General features: G+C 33.0%; 1 protein-coding gene across 1 annotated transcript in view; it reads left to right on the forward strand.

Moving 5' to 3' along the window:
- Positions 1-12,515, forward strand: part of LOC144576761 (uncharacterized) — a 51,178-nt gene extending 38,663 nt beyond the window's left edge. Inside the window, exons 6-7 of the mRNA XM_078329027.1 lie at positions 1,018-1,201; positions 12,385-12,515. The gene's annotated coding sequence lies outside the window, so the exon portion shown is untranslated. The remainder of the gene's footprint in view (positions 1-1,017; positions 1,202-12,384) is intronic.
- The last annotated feature ends 1,803 nt before the right edge of the window (positions 12,516-14,318 follow it).

A 14,318-nucleotide genomic window follows, 5' to 3' on the forward strand; every position in this document is an offset into this window, starting at 1 on the left:
CTGGCCAGGAGGCTTCTCAATCTGTTCAAAGTGTTACAAAGTCCTGCTGGAGATTTCCTTCTCCCTGTGGCCTTTTCCCATCACCTCTTGCCACTCTCCCAAAGGACCCCTGTAAAGCCAGGCAAAAATGGCTTGCTAGCAGACCCACAGGGCTCCTAGGGCTTTTCCTGGGAAACACCTGGGAAGACTTGAAACATCCTGATGTCCAAGCTGTACCCATTCTGGTCATTTAAACCATAATCTCTAGGATGGAACCTAGGTGATAAAAGTTTTTAAAGCTCCCCAGATAATTCTAACAAGTAGCTGAAGCTGAAGAATAGAAAATGTATAAACAGGCAAAACAGCTAAAAATTGTGCTGGTTAAAATGTTTGCTACCAGATTCATTCTCCACTTTTCTTTATTCTCTTCCAGTACCCATGAGGCTGTCCAGAAACCATACTACCCAGGGGTTTTCTTGGCCTCTGGCTCCTGGTTGCATTCAGCAAATAATAGGTACCACCTGGACATTGAAGGTGGAAAGGAAGAGATAACAGGTTATTATTTTTCCCATTTCCTCTGCGTGTTGCCATAATTCTGGCAGTTTTGCTTCTACATAGCTACATCTTTTTTGGGGTGGCTATTTATTGCCTTAGCTCTTAATGAGGTTCTGGCCACTCCTTATTTTCCAATGTCCCTTCAGGCCTGGGGTGGCAAAAGTTTGCTGCTGTTGCTACCTACTGTCTTGGTGCTTCAATATGCATTACCGATTCCTCAGCTCTGTACATATCTCTGTAAATTGTCCTTTAACTTAAAAGTCACTTCAAAAATCCAGATGAATGTGCTGTTTCCTGTGCAGTCACATGGAACTCCATGCTCAGAAAGGCCCCATGCTTGGTTTAATGCTCTGCTGTAACAGTCTTGGAATTCTTAATATATTTGAACAAGAGGCCCTACATTTTCTTCTTTCAGTGGGCCCTGAAAATTATGTAGTGATCCTGCTGCCAGGATTCTGACTGATATAAAGCTATCCTTGATAGGGAGGAAATGGCATGAACAAGACTTGAAGCTAAAAAATGCACTTGCTGTATTTGAGGAATATTAAGTGTGGCTGTTTGTGACCTGGCTGGAAAGGACAACCCATCATCACATCTACTGGTAAACTATGGTATCCAGAAAAAGCCAAAGGTCTCTATTGCAAGATAGCATCACCTGGCTGCAGAGGTACCTAATTTGCTCTAGCATAGGTTGTGGTGTGTGCTAGTTTGGGAGTAGCCAGTTTTGTTCTATTTTTTTTTTTAACTTAGCTTTATTGAGATGTAATTTACTAATAAAATTGTATATATTTAAATTATATAATGTGATGATTTGACATACACATATGATGTAAGATAATTACCATAATCAGGTTATTTAACACATCTATTACTTCACAGAATTATGATTTGTTTGTGTAGTGACAACACTTGAAATCTACAGCACTCAGAAATTTTCAAGTATACAATACACTATTGTTAACTATAGTCACCTGCAGCACATCAGATCTCCAAAATTTATTCATCTTATAACTGAACGTTTGTACCCTTTGACCAACATCTTCTCATTTCCCCCAAATGATAGGATTTTATTCCTTTTTATAACTAAGTAATATTTCATCATGTATGTATAAAATTAATTCATCTCTCAACAGACACTTGGTTGTTTCCATGTCTTGAGTGTTGTGAAGAGTTCTGCAGTGAACATGGGAGTGCAGATATCTATGCCTGACATACTAATTTCATTTTCTTTGGATATATTTCCATGAGTGGGATTGCTTGTTCATATGGTAGTTCTCTTATTTTTTGAGAAACCTCTAGACTGTTTTCATAATGGCTATACCAAGTCACATTCCCATCAACACTGCACAAGGTTCTCTTTTCTCTATATCTTCATCAGCACTTGTATCGCTTGTCTTTTTTTTTTGAGACGGAGTTTCGCTCTTGTTACCCACGCTGGAGTGCAATGGCGTGACCCACCGCAACCTCCGCCTCCTGGATTCAGGCAATGCTCCTGCCCCAAGTAGCTGGGATTACAGGCACACGCCACCATGCCCAGCTAATTTTTTTGTATTTTTAGTAGAGACGGGGTTTCACCATGTTGATCGAGATGGTCTCGATCTCTTGACCTTGTGATCCACCCGCCTCGGCTTCCCAAAGTGCTGGGATTACAGGCTTGAGCCACCGCGCCCGGCCTCGCTTGTCTTTTTTATAGTAGCCATATTAGTAGATGTGAAGTAATACCTCATTGCGGTTTTGGTTTGTGATATTGAGCACCTTTTCATATACCTATTGGCAATTTGTATTGTTGTTGTTTTGTTTTGCTTTTTTTGCTACTGAGTTGTATAAGTTCTTTATGTATTTTGGATATTAACCCCTTACCAGATACATGGTGTGCAGATATTTTCTTTGATTTTATAGTTGTCCTTTTTAATTGTTTCTTTGCTGTGCAGAAACTTTTAGTTTGATGTATTTTCACTTATTTTTACTTTTGTTGCCTATGTATGCTTTTGGTATCATATCCAAAAAATCATTGCTAAGACCAATGTCAAGAAGCTTTTCTCCTATGTTTTTGTCTATGAATTTTATAGCTGCAGGTCTTATGTTTAAGTTTTTAATCTATTTTGAGTTAATTTTTGTGAGTGTTATTAGATAGGGGTCCAATTTCATTTTTTTATATGTAGGCATTCCAGCTTTCTCAACACACCACCATTTGTTGAAAAGACCATCCTTTCCCCTTATTCTCGATACCTGTATCAAGTATTAGTTGACCATATATGCATAGGTTTATTTCTGGGCTATTATTCCATTGGCCTATGGATAGGATTTATTCCAGGATAAATATGGAATAAATTTATTTTGATTGTTTTTAGTGTCTGATTTTATGCCAGTAAGATATTGCTTTTATTATTATAGCTTTGTAATACAGTTTGAAACCAAGAAGTGTAATGATGCTCTAGTCTTGTTCTTCCTTCTTGAAATAGCTCTGTTTATTTAGGGTCTTTCATGATTCCATATGAACTTTAATATGAACTCTAAAATTGCTTTTTTCTGCAAAAAAAAAAAAAAGCCATTGAAATTTTGATAGGGATTCTATTAAATCTATAGATAACTTTGGGTAGTATGGGCATTTAAACAATACTAATTATTCCAACCTGTGAACATGGAATATCTTTCCATTTAATTGTGCCTTCTTCAATTTCTTTCATTAATATATTATAGTTTTTAGTGTGTAGATATCTCTCACTTCCTTAATTAAATTTATTCCTAAATATGTTATATTTTGACGCTGTTATAAATGGAATTCTTTTCCTTGTATCTTTTTCAGATATTTTTGTCATTAATATATATAAATGCAATTGATTTTTGTATATTGATTTTGTATCCGGAGGCTTTACTGAATTTATTAATTTTAGTTTTAGATATTGAAGTTGTTTGGTATAGTCTTTACGATTTCCTATATAAAGTCATGTTATCTGTAAACAGAATAATTTCACTTCTTTTCTAATTTGGATGCCTTTTATTTCTTTTCCTTGCCTAATTTCTCTGGCCAGAACTTCCAGTACCATGTCAAATAGAATTGATGAGAGTGAGCACTCTTGTACTATTCTTGATCTTAAAGGAAACACTTTCAGTTGTTCATAGTTGCATATGTAATATTATCTATCGGTTTGACATGTAGGGCCTTTTTATGTTAAGGTGCATTGTTTTTATACCAATTTATTGAGAGTTGTTATCATAAAAAGGTGTTGAATATTATCAATGTTGTTTCTCATGTATTGAGATAATCACGCTTTTTATCCATCACTTTTTTAATATGGTGTATCACATTTATAGATTTGTGTATGTTGAAGCATCCTTGCATTATAGGGATAAATCTCACTTAATCGTGGTGCATGATTCTTCTAATGTACTGTTGAATTTGGTTTGCTAGTATTTTTTCAAAAATTTTTGCATCTTTGTTCACCAAGGATATTGACCTGTACTTTGCTTTTCTCATAATGTCTTTATCTACCTTTGGTATGGGTGTAATGCTGGCCTCATAAAATGAGGTTTGAAGTGTTTCCTCCTCTTCAGTTTTATTTATGATACTTTAAGAACAACTGGCATTAAGTATTCCTTAAATTTTGGTAGAATTCACCAGTGAAGCCATATGCTCCTGAACTTTTCTCTGTTGGGAAGTTTTTGATTACCAGTTCAATCTTCTTATTTGTTATTGGTCTGTTCAGGCTATTTTTTTCATGATTCTTATGATTCTATTCCATAGATCATATGTTTCTAAGAATTTATCTATTTCTTCTAGGTTATACAATTCATTGGTATACAGTTGTTCATAGTGGTCTTTTTTGTATTTCTGTGGTATCATTTGTAATGTCTCCTTTTTCATTTGTTCTTTTTATTTATTTGAATCATCCCTTTTGTGATTAGTCCAGCTAAATGTGTATCAATTTTGTTTATTTTTGTTAAAACTAACTCTTAGTTTCACTAATCTTTTTCATTGCTTTTCTGTTTTTATTTATTTTAGCACTAATCTCTATTATTTTCTTTTTTCTGCTAACATTGGGCTTTGTTTCTTCTTGTTTTTCTAGTCCCTTAAGGTGTAGTTATTTATTTGATATCTTTCTTTTTTAATGCAGGCATTTATAGCCATAAACTTTCCTTTTATAGCTGCTTTTGCTGTAGCCATATACTTTAGCTTGTGTTTTCAATTTTGTTTATCTCATAATAGTTTTAATTTCCCTTTTGATTTCTTTTTGATCTATTGGTTGTTCAGGATCATGTTGCTTAATTTTCATGAATTTGTGAATTTTCTAATTTTTCTCTTTTTACTGATTTCCAGTTTCCCATCCTTGTAGTCAGAAAATAGGCTTGATATGATTTCAGTCTTCTTGAAACATATCATTTATCCTAAATAATGTCCCATAAGCACTTGAGAAAAAAGGTATACTCTGTTGCTGTTGGATAAAATGTCCTATATCTGTCTGCTAGGTCCATTTATTTACAATCATGTCCAAATCCACTGCTTGCTTATAGATTTTCCTATGTGGTTGATCTATCCATTGTTGAGAGCGGCATATTAAAGTATTCTACTATTACTATATTGCTGTTGATTTCTCCCTTCAGTTCTATAAATATTTGTTTTATATAGTTAAGTGCTCTTACGTTTAGTGCAGAAAGTTATAATTGTTATATACTCTTGATGAGTTGACACATTTAACATTATATGATGATCTATTATCTCTTGTGACAGTCTTTGATGTAACGGTTATTTTTTCTAATGTAAGTATAACCACCTCTGCTTTCTTTTGGTTACCATTTGCATGGAATATTTTTTTTTTTCACCTTTCAGCCTATGCATGTTCTTCAAGCTAGAGTGAGTCTCTCTCCAACAGATATTTGATCTTGGTTTTTTTTTCATCCATTTAGCTACTCTTTGTCTTTTCATTGAAGAATTTTATTTATATATAAAGTAATTATTGATTGGTAAGAATTTGCTATTGCCATTTTGTTAACTGTTCTCTGACTGTTTTGTAATTCCTTTGTTCCTTTCATTCTCTCTTGCTGTTTTCCCTTATAAGTTGATTAATTTTTGTGGTGACAGGCTTTGATTTCTTTCTCTGACTCTTTTGTGTATCTACTACAGGTTTTTCCATTGTGGCTACCATGAGGCTACAGAAAACATTATACTTATAACAACCCATTTTAGGGTGATAACAACTTCAATTGCATATATAAATTTACTTCCCTTTCACACACATTTCAACTATTGATGTTACAACGTAAATTTTTAAATATTGTGCATCCATGAACAAATTATTGCATAGTTTCAAAAATACATTTGTCTTTTAACTCTTTTACTAGAAATTTATGCACCACAATTATAATATTACAGAATTCTGAACTATACTTTTTTTGCTTATGAGTTTTGTATATTCATGTTTTTACATTTTTAATTAGCATCCTTTTCTTTTCAGTTTGAAGCACTTCCTTTATTATTTTTTCCTTTTTTTTTTTTTTTTTTTTTGAGAGACAGTCTCACTCTGTTACCCAGGCTGGAGTGCAGTGGCACAATCTCAGCTCACTGCAACCTCCACCTCCCAGGATCAAGTGATTCTCCTGCCTCAGTCTCTGAGTAGCTGGGGATTACAGGCATCTGCCTGGCTTTTTTTTTTTTTTTTTTTTTCAGTAGAGATAGGGTTTCACTATATTGGCTAGGTTAGTCTCAAATTCCTGACCTTAAGTGATTCGCCCGCACCGACCTCCCAAAGTGCTGGGATTAAAGGCATGAGCCACCACACCTGGTCAATTTTTTTCCTATTATTTTTGAGACAGAGTCTCACTCTGTTTCCAATGTGAAGTGCAGTGGCATGATCACAACTCATTGTAGCCTCAAACTTCCCAGCTCAAGTAATCCTCCCACCTCAGACTCCCAATGTGCTGGGGCTACAGGCATGAGCCACTGTACCTGGCATCTTTATTATTTTTTGTAAGTCAAGTCTAGTGGTATTGAATGCCTCCAGTTTTTTGTTTGTTTGTTTGTTTGTTTGTTTGTTTTTTTGGTAAAGTCTTTATCTCTCTTTCATTTCTGAAGAACAACTTTGCCAGATAAAGCATTCTGGTTGAATTTTTTTGCCCCCATTTCAGCACTTAGAACGTATCATTCCACTCTGTCCTGGCCTGCAAAGTTTCAGCTCAGAAATTGTCTGATGGTCTTATGGTATCTGGCGATCAATTTTTTCTTCCTGACTTCAAAATTTCTTGTACCTCATGAATCAATTTTTTCTTCCTGATTTCAAAATTTTCTCTATCTTTGCCTTTTTAACAACTTAATTATACCACGTCTCAGTGTATTCCTTTTCTGGTTCAAACTCTTTGGGGATTTTTGCACCATATAAATCTAGATGTCCATTTCTCTCCCTAAATTTAAGGAATTTTCAGCCATTTCTAGACTCTCAGTTTTTGTCCATTTGTCTATTTGTCTGTTTTTTTCAACCCCACACTATCTGGAACACTAGAGCTGTATAGTAAGTCTTGAAATCGGGTAGTGTCAGTCCTTAAACTTTGTTCTTCTCCTTCAATATTGAGTTGACTGTTTGGGTCTTTTGCATCTCCATATCAACTTTAGAATCAGTTTGCTGATATTCACAAAATGACTTGCTGAGATTTTGACTGGGATTGCATTAAACCTATAGACCAAGTTGAAAAGAACTGATATATTGATAATATTGAAAATATCTCTTCATTTTTAAAGGTTTTTTTTTTAGTATCTTTTATCAGAGTTTAAAGTTTTCATATAAATCTTATACATATTTTGTTAGATTTATACCTATTTCATTTTGTGGAGTGCTGATATAAATGGCAATGTGTTTTTAATTTCAGATTCCTCTTGTTCATTGCTGGTATATAAGAAAGCAATTGACTTTTGTATATTAACTTCGTATTTTGCAAGCTTGCTCTAATTGTTTATTATTTCCAGGAGTTTTATGTTGTTGCTGACTCTCAGATTTTTTATGTAAGAAATCATGTTATCTTCAAACAAAGAAAATTATACTTCTTTAATCCCAATCTCTATAACATTTATTTCGTTTTCTTGTTTAATTGCATTAGCAAGAACTACCAGTACAACATCAAAAAGAATTGATGGAAGAGGACATGCTTGCCTTATTCCCAATCTTAGTCACCATTAAGTATCATGTTACATATAGGTTTGTGTAGCTATTCTTTACCAAGTTGGGGAAATTCCCACTTTATTCCTAGTTGGTTGAGAATTTTTACAATGGGTGGGATAAGATTTTTATTAAATGCTTTTTCTGCACCTGTTAATATGATGATATGATTTTTTTCTTTTACTTGTTGATGTGATAGATTAATTGGTTTTCAAATGTTAAATCAGCCTTGCATACATGTGATACATTCCACTTAGTCATGTTGTATATATATATATTTTTTTTAATTATTGGATTCAATTTCCTAATATTTTATTGAACAGTTTTGCATTTATAAATTTATGAGAGGTATTGGTCTGCAGTTTTCCTTTCTTGTAATGTCTGTGTCATTTTTATCATAGGGTAATGCTGGCCTCTAGAATGAGTATTCCCTCCATTTCTATCCTTACAAAGAGATTGCAGAAAATTGCTGTAATTTATTTCTTAAATATTTGGTAGAATTCACCAGTGAACCCATCTGTCATGGTAGGTTCATGACAGATGGGTCATTTCTTTTTTGGAATATTATTAATTATTGATTTAATTTCTTTAATAGCTATAGACCTATTTAGATTGTCTATGTCTTCGTGTTTGGGTTTTGGAAACTTGTGTCTTTCAAAAAAAAATGGGTCTATTTCATCTAGGTTATCAATTTTGTGGGTACAGAGTTTAATAAATAAATGATATTTATTTATTATCATTTAGTTATTATTTTAACATCTATGGGGTCTGTAATGATGTTTCCTCTTTCATTTTTGATATAAACATTTGTGTCTTCCTTCTTTTTCTCTTAGCCTGGATAGAGACTTATCAATTGTATTGATCTTTAAAAACAACAACAGCAAAAAACCAGCTTCCAGTACTTTTCTTCTGGCTTTGCTGGTTTTCTCTGATGATTTCCTGGTTTTAAATTTCATTGATTTCTGCACTAATTGTTTACTATTTCTGCTTACTTTGGATTTAATTTTATCTTTTTTTCCTGTTTCCTAAGGTGGAGACTTAGATTATTGGATCTTTTCTTTTTCTAATATATGCTTTCAATTTATAAATTTCCCTCTAAGCATTGCTTTCACTTCATTCCCCAAATTTTGATAAGTTGTATTTTCATTTTCGTTTAGTTTAAAATATTTTTGAACTTCTGTTGACATTTTTTCTTTGAAGATGTGTTATTTAGAAACATGTTGTTTAATTTCCAAATATTTTGGGATTTCCCAGCTACCTTTTAGTTATCAATTTCTAGTTTAATTCCACTGTGGTCTGAGGGCAGACATTTTGTAATTTCTATAATTTTAAGTTTCTTAAGGTGTGTTTTCAGTAGCTCGGAATTTAGTCTATCTTCATAAATGTTCCATGTGAATTTAAGAAAAATGTGTAAACTGCTGTTGGATGTAGTAGTATATAGATGTCAATTATATACAGTTGACTAATGGTGCTGTTGAGTTAAACTATGTCCTTATTGATTTTTCTGCCTGCTGGATCTGTTCATTTCTGACAGAGTGTTAAAGTCTGTAAGTATAGAGTGAATTTGTCTATTTTTCCTTGCAGTTCTATCAGTTTTTATCTCACATATTTTGACAATCTGTTGTCATATATGTTAAAGTTTTTGTATCTCCTTGGAGAACTGACCTCTTTATTATTATATAATGCTCCTCTTATCCCCGATGACTTTCCTTGCTCTGAAGTCTGCTCTGTCTGAAATTAATATAGCTACTTTTACTTTTTAAATTAGTATTAACATGGTATATCTATCTTCCTTTTTTTACTTTTAATCTTATATGTCTTTGTATTTAAAGCAGAATTCTTGCAGGCAATGTATAGTTGGGTCTTTTTTAATCTACTCTGCCAATCTCTGCCATTTAATTGATTTATTTAGATTATTGACACAAAGTGATTATTAATATAGTTGGATTAATATTTACTGTATTTTTACTATTTTCTATCTGTTGCCATTTTTGTTTGTTATTTTTGTTTCCATAGTTTTTCTGCTTTTTGTTTTTATTTATTATTTTATATAATTCCATCTTCTCTCCTTTCTTAGCACGTTAGTCATGCTTTGTGATGCTTCTTCTTTTCTCTTTTAGTGGTTGCCTTAAAGGGTGCAATATATATCCACAACGAATCTAAGCCCACGTTAAAAAAACACTATACAGCGTCACCAGAGTGCAGCTTTTTTTTTTCTTTTTGTTTTTTGAAACAGAGTCTTGCTCTGTCACAAGTTCTTTGTAATAACAGGATATTTTCAATTTCCCTTTCTCCCTTGCCTCATTGTTGTCATTCATTTCACTTATACATAAACACATCTATATTTATATCTATAAAACTGAATACATTGTTGATACTATTTTGAACACATTGTTGTGTTACATTAATTAAAAATAAGTGAAATAAAAGTTTTTAGTTTACTTTCACTTTGCATTGCCCCACCCTGTTCCTTCCTTTATGTCAATTGGAGTTTCTGACCTATATAATTTTTCTTCTCTCTAAAGAACTTTTCTTAACATTTCTTGCAAGGCAGGTATACTTGTAACATATGTCCTTATTTTTGTTTTGCTGAGAAATTATTGATTTTTCTTTCGGTTTTGGGAATAATTTTATAGGGTGCAAAATTCAGCATTGATGGTTTTTTTCTTTAACTCTTTAGATGTTTCACTCCACTCTCTTCTTGCTTGTATACTTTTTGAGGAGATGGATACAATTCTTACCTTTGCTCCTCTCTAGGTAAGGTGTTTTTACTACTTGGCTTCTTTCAAAAAATTTTAAAACTCTTTGATGCTCTGAAATTCGAATATAAAATGCGCAGATTTCATTTGGCAATTATCCTGCTTAGTGTTCTCTGAGATTCCTGGATCTATGGTTTGGCATCTGACATTAATTTAAGAAAATTCTCAGTCATTATTACTTCAAATATTTTTTCTGTTCCTTTTCTCTTTCTTCTCCATCTGGTATTTGCGTTACACAAACGGTATACCTTTTTTAGTTGTCTACAGTTCTTGGATATTCTGTTCTGCTTTTTCAGTCTCTTTTCTCTTTTGCTTTTCTATTTGGGGAGTTTCTGTTGTCATATATCTTCAAACTCACAGATTCTTTTCTCAGGAATATCCAGTCTACTAATAAACCCATGAAAGGCATTTATCATTTTGGTTATAGTATCTTTTCTATCTCTAGTACATCTTTTTATTCTTTCTTAGAATCTCCATCTCTCTGCTTACATTATCCATTTGTTCTTGCATGTTGTCTCCTTTATCCATTAAAGCTCTTAGGATACTAGTAATTATTTGTTTTAATTCCTGGTTACATGTCAACATTTCTGACGTATGTAACTCTGGTTCTGATGGTTGTCAGTCTTTTCAAATCATACTTATTGCCTTTTTGGATGCCTTGTAATTTTTCTTTTAAAAGGTAGACACGATACATGGGGTAAAATGATGTACAGGGTAAACAGGCCTTTAATGATGTGGTAGTAAGGTGAAGGGGTTTTCTATATTCCTGTGATTAGTTCTGTCTTTTAGGGAGCCTGTGCCCCTGAACTATGAGCTTTACTAATGCTTCTCAGTTTTCTCCCCTCTCCCTGTGAGACAGGGTGGGTAGAAAAAGTGGCAAACGAGTTGTGCATTTCTCTTCCCCTTGGTGGGGAAGAGTCCGGTTAAACCCCAGCAGATTAGGATCTGATGAAATAGTTTCTCCTGAGGGCAGGCCTTGTTACTAAGAATAGACTGTGGAGGTTTCTGTTTGTGGGTGTCTATTCTAGTAAATTGTGATTCTTTGTTGGTCTTTCCAATTTTGAAGTTTTCCCAATGTCCTCACTCCTCTTACAGATACAAGAAGAGTTGTTGGTTTTTTAGATTCTTCAGCTTTTTACTTGCTTTGCTTACTTTGACAAGAATAATAATATCAAGTGTCAGCAAGTGTCAGTGAGAATAAAAAATGATGCAATCACTTTAGACAAACAATTTGACAGTTTATTATAAAGTTGAATATACACTTATCATAGAACCATCAATTTCACTTTTAGGTACTTACCAAAAATGAAACCTATGTTCTTACGAAGACCAGTACATAAATGTTCATAGGAGCTTTATTAATAATAACCAAAAGTTGTGAACAGCCTAAATATAACCTACTGATACATGCAACACAAATGAATCTCAAAACATGATGCTGTGTGAAAGAAGTCAGAAACAAAAGAGTACATACTTTGTAATTGAATTTATATCAAATTCTACGACAGGCAAAACTAATCTATTGTGGCATAAAGTAGAGTAGTGTTTTACTTGGGTCTAGGGGAGGGGATTGACTGCAAAGGAACATGAGGTAACTTTCTGGGTGATGCGTATGTTTTATATACTGATTGTGGTGATGGTAGTTCCCCAGATGTACGCATTTGTCAAACTCATCTAAATATATACTTAAATTGGTGCATTTTTCATGTAAATTATACCTTGATAAAGTTGTTTTTTTAAAAAGTAACTTCTAATGGTAACTGAGAAACTATGACAATAATCTAATTCTCCAAACCACTGTGACATACTCAAATCTAACTTGCCAATGATAAATTAACCCCTTACACTTGAGGAAGGCATTTAAGTACCGAGCTTCCTTTATTAATGAACTGAAATAACTTCCCATAATACCATCAATAAAATAATTACATTCATTTCTCTTTCAGACTTATGCAATAAATGCTACTACTTTCAAATACAGTAAGGAACAGAAAAAATGTATATTTAAAGTGTCTGGAGAGTAAACATTTTACAGTATTTATAACATTCCCCAAGTAAATAAAGCATTTAAAAATTACTTTAAATATTTAATTTTATCTATTTTAAATATTTATATTTATATTTAAAATAGATAAAATTACTTCCTTTATATTTAATATATTTAAAATATAAAGAAAGTAATTTAATAGAATGGCCTTTAAACACAAAACCCAGCATATGAAAAGTTCCAAAGTGTCATCTACGTTTTCACTTCTCTTTCTGCTACTGAGTTGTTATAGAAAATTCCCTATATTTTTAAATTTAGAGTTCATGAAACTATACAAATTCTATTCACAATTTTGTGTGGGTAAAACATATAAGCCCAATGAGAATGATTTTTATTTAAATCATAAAGAATTCAATGAAAAATTATTAACAATATAACATATAATATTTTCATGCTATGGAAGAAAAAGGACAATCTAACAATTAAAACATATTCTTGGGTTTTAAAGATTAGCCTCAAAAGATAAGATATTGTTACCATCTTGTGCAAACCAGTCTTATTTTTCCTTGGACATATCCTTAGTAGAATACTAACCCTTAAGGTACCATCTAGTAGGGTTCGAGATTTTAACACCAAAAAAAACTCTTCATTCATAATTGTCATAACAAAACAGCATTCTGTTCAAAAGGATTCAATTACAAAAAGGGAGGGAGACAGGCTGGGAAATATGGTGAAAACCCATCTCTACAAAAATTAGCTGGCTATAGTGGCACATAACTGTATTCCCAGTGACTTGGGTGGCTGAGGTGGGAGGATCACCTGAGCCCAGGAGGTCAAGACAGCAGTGAGCCGTGATTGCGCAACTACACTCCAGCCTGGGTGACAGAGTGAAACCCTGTCTCAAAAAAAAAAAAAAAAAAAAAAGGAAGAAGAAGCAATAGGGGAGACAAATCTCACCTACTCACCTAGAATGTCAGTTTCAGGATTATGTTCTAGTGACCTGAATCTGTACATTCATCAGAAGAGACGTCACTTCCACAGTTTGTTTTGCAGATAGCTTTAAAGTAATTATACAAATTGCACCAAGTTCTTTCCAGATGAACTGGACACTTAGAACTAGAAAGTGTTGCCAATTTGATCAGATATTAGATGCGGTTCTGAGATTTCGAGAAAATTGCAGAAATATGATTTTTGAGATTTTGAGAAAATAATTCTTCTCTTCTTTAAGTTGTACAATGAAATCTATAGACAAAGTAAACTCTTCTATACATCCGGAAGAATGTTATCTCTAAGACTTTTGAATATCTGTGTTTGAATTATATATAATCAGGAAACTCAGGGCTTATCTTCCTTCAAAACCTCTCTGCTAAAATAGAATGATTTACTGGAAAGTTATTTGCCACATTCCACATCTTCAAAGACAAGATCTCTTTATTTCTGTAGTACAAAATGTTCTTTAGAATTTTTCATTGTATTGATATGAATTCATGCCGGTCATTACTACACAAAAGATCAAACTGCAACCTCTACAGAAGTCCAAGTAACAGGACTCTCACAGGGAGAGACAGATACACTGATGTGCTCTTCAGTGACTGATGGACTGTACTTTCTGTTTAAAAAAAAAGGTACTATAATTGAACAAGCCCCCAGAGCATTAAAAACAAACTATAAAAATAAATATAAGGAGAGTAAGAAATTTAAAAATATATAATCAATAAAGATCGGTGAATATGGTAGCATTTCAAGATAAAACTACATTTCCAACTATTTTTAAAATGTTTTCCATTTGGCAGAACCCCAAATGGGCTTTGCCAAGCACTTTTTCTTCTTAATTTTTAAATGCGTATGTATTTCAAGGAAAATTTAATCCATATGTTCTTCTCTCATTTACAC

Source organism: Callithrix jacchus, chromosome 6 (assembly GCF_049354715.1).
Source record: "Callithrix jacchus isolate 240 chromosome 6, calJac240_pri, whole genome shotgun sequence".
Classification (NCBI taxonomy): domain Eukaryota; kingdom Metazoa; phylum Chordata; class Mammalia; order Primates; family Cebidae; genus Callithrix; species Callithrix jacchus.